The sequence below is a fragment of the Cryptomeria japonica genome, unplaced genomic scaffold, assembly GCF_030272615.1.
Source record: "Cryptomeria japonica unplaced genomic scaffold, Sugi_1.0 HiC_scaffold_68, whole genome shotgun sequence".
In the NCBI taxonomy this organism is placed as follows: Eukaryota; Viridiplantae; Streptophyta; class Pinopsida; order Cupressales; family Cupressaceae; genus Cryptomeria; species Cryptomeria japonica.
The window spans coordinates 480001-486140 of NW_026728890.1; the positions used below are offsets into that span (position 1 = coordinate 480001).

General features: G+C 62.8%; 1 non-coding gene across 1 annotated transcript; it reads right to left on the bottom strand.

The window, feature by feature from the left end:
- Positions 1–3884: 3884 nt before the first annotated feature.
- Positions 3885–4003, bottom strand: LOC131863755 (5S ribosomal RNA). Its single transcript, XR_009362650.1, has one exon. It is a non-coding gene; the product is annotated as a 5S ribosomal RNA (ribosomal RNA).
- Positions 4004–6140: the final 2137 nt, after the last annotated feature.

The following is a 6140-nucleotide window of genomic DNA, read 5'->3' on the forward strand; positions in this document are numbered from 1 at the left end:
CACAACTTGCCTGGGCTGCGCACCAGGAAGGGCTCAAGATGGCACCCGCGTTCCGTTTTTTTCACTATCTTTCAGAACGGAAATTTTAAAATCTCGTTTTTTTTTGCCTTTTCTGGAAATTAGTGAAGGCAGCGCATCAAAGGTGCGCAACGCTGGTGCGAACCTGGGAGCGCTCCGATGTGTGCTCCAAGGTGCGGCGTGCACGAAGTCGGACCCCGGTTTGCCCCGGGTGCGCACCTCGCGTGCACCTTGGTGCGCACACCTTGGCTGGGTTGCGCGCCCTGGTGGGCACCATGGTGCGCACCAAGGAGCGCTCCGAAGTGTGCTCCAAGGTGCGGCGTGCACGAAGTCGGAGCCCGGTTTGCCCCGGGTGCGCACCTCGCGTGCACCTTCGCCGCGGTGGGCACCATGGCGTGCACGAAGTCGGAGCCCGGTTTGCCCCGGGTGCGCACCTCGCGTGCACCTTCGCCGGGGTGGGCACCTTGGTGTGCAGACCTTGGCTGGGTTGCGCGCCCTGGTGGGCACCATGGTGCGCACCAAGGAGCGCTCCGAAGTGTGCTCCAAGGTGCGGCCTGCACGAAGTCGGAGCCCGGTTTGCCCCGGGTGTGCACCTCGGGTGGGCACCTTGGTGCGCATGCCTTGCCTGGGCTGCGCACCAGGGCGGGCTCAAGATGGCACCCGCGTTCCTTTTTTTTCACTATCTTTCAAAACGGAAATTTTAAAATCTCATTTTTTTTTGCCTTTTTCTGGAAATTAGTGAAGGCAGCGCATCAAAGGTGCGCACCTCGCTGCCCACCACGGTGCGCAACGCCGGTGGGCACCCGGGAGTGCTTCGAAGTGTGCTCCAAGGTGCTGCGTGCACGTTGTCGGAGCCCGGTTTGCCCCGGGTGCGCACCTCGCGTGCACCTTCGTCGGGGTGGGCACCTTGGCTGGGTTTGCCCCGGCTGCGCTCCGAAGCGGGGTTATTGGAGCGCCGCCTCTTTTTTTGTCGGAGCGTTTGGTGGGGTTTCTCGCATTGGCTCTTCCGAGGCCCGGTTGCCACCCTGGCGCGCACGAAGTCGGAAGTAGGGTTAATTGCCCGGGTGCGCACCTTTGCCAGGGTGGGCACCTTACCTGGGCTGCGCACCAGGGCGGGCTCAAGATGGCACGCGCGTTCCGTTTTTTTCACTATCTTTCAAAACGGAAATTTTAAAATCTCCTTTTTTTTTTGCCTTTTCTGGAAATTAGTGAAGGCAGCGCATCAAAGGTGCGCACCTCGCTGCCCACCTTGGTGTGCTCTGAGGTGCGCACCCGGGAGCGCTACGAAGTGTGCTCCAAGGTGCGGCGTGCACGTTGTCGGAGCCCGGTTTGCCCCGGGTGCGCACCTCGCCTGCACCTTGGCCGGGGTGGGCACCTTGGCTGGGTTTGCCCAGGGTGCGCTCCGAAGCGGGGTTACTGGAGCGCCCCCTCTTTTTTTGTCAGAGCGTTTGGTGGGGTTTCTCGCATTGGCTCTTCCCAGGCCCGGTTGTTGGGTGCGCTCCCACCCTGGCGCGCGCGAAGTTGGAAGTTGGGTTAATTGCCCGGGCGCGCACCTTCGCCAGGGTGGGCACCTTGGTGCGCACACCTTGGCTGGGCTGCGCACCAGGGCGGGCTCAAGATGGCACCAGCATTCCCTTTTTCTCACTATCTTTCAAAACGGAAATTTTAAAATCTCGTTTTTTTTTTGCCTTTTATGGAAATTAGTGAAGGCATCGCATCAAAGGTGCGCACCTCGCTGCCCACCTTGGTGTGCTCCGAGGTGCCCACCACGGTGCGCAACGCCGGTGCGAACCCGGGAGCGCCCCGATGTGTGCTCCAAGGTGCGGCGTGCACGAAGTCGGACCCCGGTTTGCCCCGGGTGCGCACCTCGCGTGCACCTTGGTGCGCACACCTTGGCTGGGTTGCGCGGCCTGGTGGGCACCATGGTGCGCACCAAGGAGCGCTCCGAAGTGTGCTCCAAGGTGCGGCGTGCACGAAGTCGGAGCCCGGTTTGCCCCGGGTACGCACCTCGCGTGCACCTTCGCCGGGGTGGGCACCTCGGCTGGGTTGCGCGCCCTGGTGCGCACCAAGGAGCGCTCCGAAGTGTGCTCCAAGGTGCGGCGTGCACGAAGTCGGAGCCCGGTTTGCCCCGGGTGCGCACCTCGCGTGCACCTTCGGCGGGGTTGCGCGCCCTGGTGGGCACCATGGTGCGCACCAAGGAGCGCTCCGAAGTGTGCTCCAAGGTGCGGCGTGCACGAAGTCGGAGCCCGGTTTGCCCCGGGTGCGCACCTCGCGTGCACCTTCGGCGGGGTTGCGCGCCCTGGTGGGCACCATGGTGCGCACCAAGGAGCGCTCCGAAGTGTGCTCCAAGGTGCGGCGTGCACGAAGTCGGAGCCCGGTTTGCCCCGGGTGCGCACCTCGCGTGCACCTTCGCCGCGGTGGGCACCATGGCGTGCACGAAGTCGGAGCCCGGTTTGCCCCGGGTGCGCACCTCGCGTGCACCTTCGCCGGGGTGGGCACCTCGGCTGGGTTGCGCGCCCTGGTGCGCACCAAGGAGCGCTCCGAAGTGTGCTCCAAGGTGCGGCGTGCACGAAGTCGGAGCCCGGTTTGCCCCGGGTGCGCACCTCGCGTGCACCTTCGCCAGGGTGGGCACCTCGGTGCGCACACCTTCTCAATGTTTTCTTGCCTTTTCTGGAAATTGGTGAAGGCAGCGCATCAAAGGTGCGCACCTCGGTGTGCTCCGAGGTGCGAACCCGAGAGCGCTCCGAGGTGCCCACGAAGTCGAAAGTCGGGTTAATTGCATTGTTTTCCCCGGGTGCGCTCCGAGGTGCGCAACATCGGCGCGCACCAAGGAGGGCTCCGAAGTGTGCTCCAAGGTGCGCACGATGGCGTGCACCTCTGGTGCGCACGATTCGGAGCTCGGTTTGACCGGGGTGCGCACACCTTGGCTGGGTTGCGCACCTTTTGTGCGCTCCAAGGTGCGCACGAAGTCGGAGCTCGGTTTGCCCCGGGTGCGCACCTTCGCCAGGGTGCGCACCTTGATGCGCACGCCTTGGCTGGGCTGCGCACCTTGGTGGGCGCCATGGTGCGCACCTTTCGTGCGCTCCAAGGTGCGCACGAAGTCGGAGCTCGGTTTGCCCCGGGTGCGCACCTTGGTGGGCGCCATGGTGCACTCCGAGGTGCCCAAGATTGGTGCGCACCAAGGAGCGCTCCGAAGTGCGCTCCAAGGTGCGCGCGAAGTCGAAAGTTGGGTTAATTGTCCGGTTTGCCTCGGGTGCGCACCTTGCGTGCACCTTCGCCAGGGTGGGCGCCTTGGTGCGCACACCTTGGCTGGGCTGCGCACACCTTGGCACCCGCGTTTCCTTCATTTTAAATTTTTTTTTTTTACAATCTCTCAAGTGGGAAATTCTATAATCTCAACTTTTTTTGCCTTTTCAGGAAACTTTTGAATGGAGCGCATCATTGGTGCGCTCCGAAGTGTGCTCCAAAGCTCTCTCCAGCTGCGTGCACCTGCCCCGGCCGCGCACCCGGCCCCGCCCAGCTTCGCTCACCTGTCCCGGGCGTCTGGTGCGGAACCTTAGAGTAAGAAACATCACCGTGCACCTTGGCCAACGTGCGCGACTCGACCGAGCGCGCACTGGCCGAGGTGCACACCGATTTCACCTGGGTGCGCGCGCAGCACCTCGGGCGCACCGGGGTGCGCGCACAACGCCCGGGTTGCACCGTGGCCTGTGTGCTCGGGGCGCCTCGGGTGCGCGCTCGGTGTCGCCCCCCGCGCGCGCGGTAGTGCGGGCAGCGCACCCCGGCCCGGCCCGGCCCCGACGAGAACGCAAACGGGCAAAAGGTTTATTCAAATAGCATTGCGATGCCCGGCGAAAAACTAAAAAAGGGTGCAACACCGGGACTTCCCGGGAGGTCACCCATCCCAGTACTACTCCGGCCCAAGCGCGCTTAACTGCGGAGTTCTGATGGGATCCGGTGCACTAACGCTGGTATGATCGCACCCGTTATGAGCTTGTCGCAGTGTGTACTTAGCAAACCGCGACCCACGTGCGAATCCACCCCGGCCACCCACCCCCGTCGAGGTGCACACCCTCCCTCGCGAAGTGCGCCCCGTTCGCCAAGTGTGAGCCCTGCCCGGGTGCGCGCACCTTGCTAGGGCGTCGGGTGTGCACCCGGCCCGGCCTACGTGCGTGCACCTGTAGGGGGCGTCGTGTGCGTGCAGTGTCCCGTCTGCAACGCGGTGCCCACACACCACCTCGGGCGCAACGACCTGCGCTCACATGTGGGCCGAGTGCACCTTGGTGCATGTTCGGGGCGCCTCGGGTGCACGCTCGATCTTGCCCCGGTGCACCAAGGCGCTCGGTTTGCCCCGGGTGCGCACTTGGTGCAAGGTGGGCACCCAAAATAGGGATCAAGCACCAAAACACAAGTTTCGGGATGCAAAATGGGACCCAAGGACCACAAATGCGTTCCAAGACCCATGATGGGTCCACGAGAACAAAAATGTGTTCCGAGACTTAATAAACAAATATTGGGTTTTAGGAGAAGAAACATGCTCTGATGCCCAAAACGAGAATCGACCCCGAAAAGGCCACAGGCCAAAAGTGGGATGCGAGACAAAAAAAAATGGGACCCGAGGACCAAAATTGGGTTCCCAGGTCGAAGACAGGGCAACCGGACAAGAAACGACCTCTAAGGCTCGAAATGAGTCCCGACGACTAAAACTTGACAAGAAGCACCCATCAGGCACCCAACTCGACACCCATGGGATGCCGACCCACCCGGGCTTCCACCTAGCACACCTTGGCACCCACCCACCCTCGCACCCAACCTCGCACCCAACTTAGCACCTTTGAACCCACATTGGCACTCACCCTGACCCTGGCACCTTGGAACCCACATTGGCACTCACCTTGACCCTGGCACCCACCTTTGCACTCACCTTGGGACCCACCCTGGCTCCCACCTCGGCACCCACCCAGACACCCACCTTGGTTCCTTGGCACCCACCTTGGATCCTTGGCACCCACCCCGACACCCACCTTGGCACGCAACTTGGCTACTTGCCACCCACCTTGGCTCCTTGACGCCCACCCCGACAACCACCCCGTGACCTACCCTGGCTAGGGTTGGTGCACACCCACCCTGGTGCCCACCTTGGCACCCACCCTATGACCCACCTTGGCACGCACCTTAGTACCCACCCCGTTACCCACCCTAGGACCCACCCCGTGACCCACCTTGGCCAGGGTGGGTGCCTTGGTGCGCACAACTTGCCTGGGCTGCACACCAGGGCGGGCTCAAGATGGCACCCGCGTTCCGTTTTTTTCACTATCTTTCAAAACGGAAATTTTAAAATCTCATTTTTTTCTTTTTTTTGCCTTTTCTGGAAATTAGTGAAGGCAGCGCATCAAAGGTGCGCAATGCTGGTGCGAACCCGGGAGCGCTCCGATGTGTGCTCCAAGGTGCGGCGTGCACGAAGTCCGAGCCCGGTTTGCCCCGGGTGCGCACCTCGCGTGCACCTTCGCCGGGGTGAGCACCTTGGCTGGGTTGCGCGCCCTGGTGCGTACCAAGGAGCGCTCTGAAGTGTGCTCCAAGGTGCGGCGTGCACGAAGTCGGAGCCCGGTTTGCCCCGGGTGTGCACCTCGGGTGCGCACCTCGCGTGCACCTTCGCTGCGGTGGGCACCTTGGCTGGGTTGCGCGCCTTGGTGGGCACCATGCAGTGCACGAAGTCGGAGCCCGGTTTGCCCCGGGCGCGCACCTCCGCCAGGGTGGGCACCTTGGTGCGCACAACTTGCCTGGGCTGCGCATCAGGAAGGGCTCAAGATGGCACCCGCGTTCCGTTTTTTTCACTATCTTTCAGAACGGAAATTTTAAAATATCGTTTTTTTTTGCCTTTTCTGGAAATTAGTGAAGGCAGCGCATCAAAGGTGCGCAACGCTGGTGCGAACCTGGGAGCGCTCCGATGTGTGCTCCAAGGTGCGGCGTGCACGAAGTCGGAGCCCGGTTTGCCTCGGGTGCGCCCTGGTGGGCACCATGGTGCGCACCAAGGAGCGCTCCGAAGTGTGCTCCAAGGTGCGGCCTGCACGAAGTCGGAGCCCGGTTTGCCCCGGGTGTGCACCTCGGGTGGGCACCTTGGT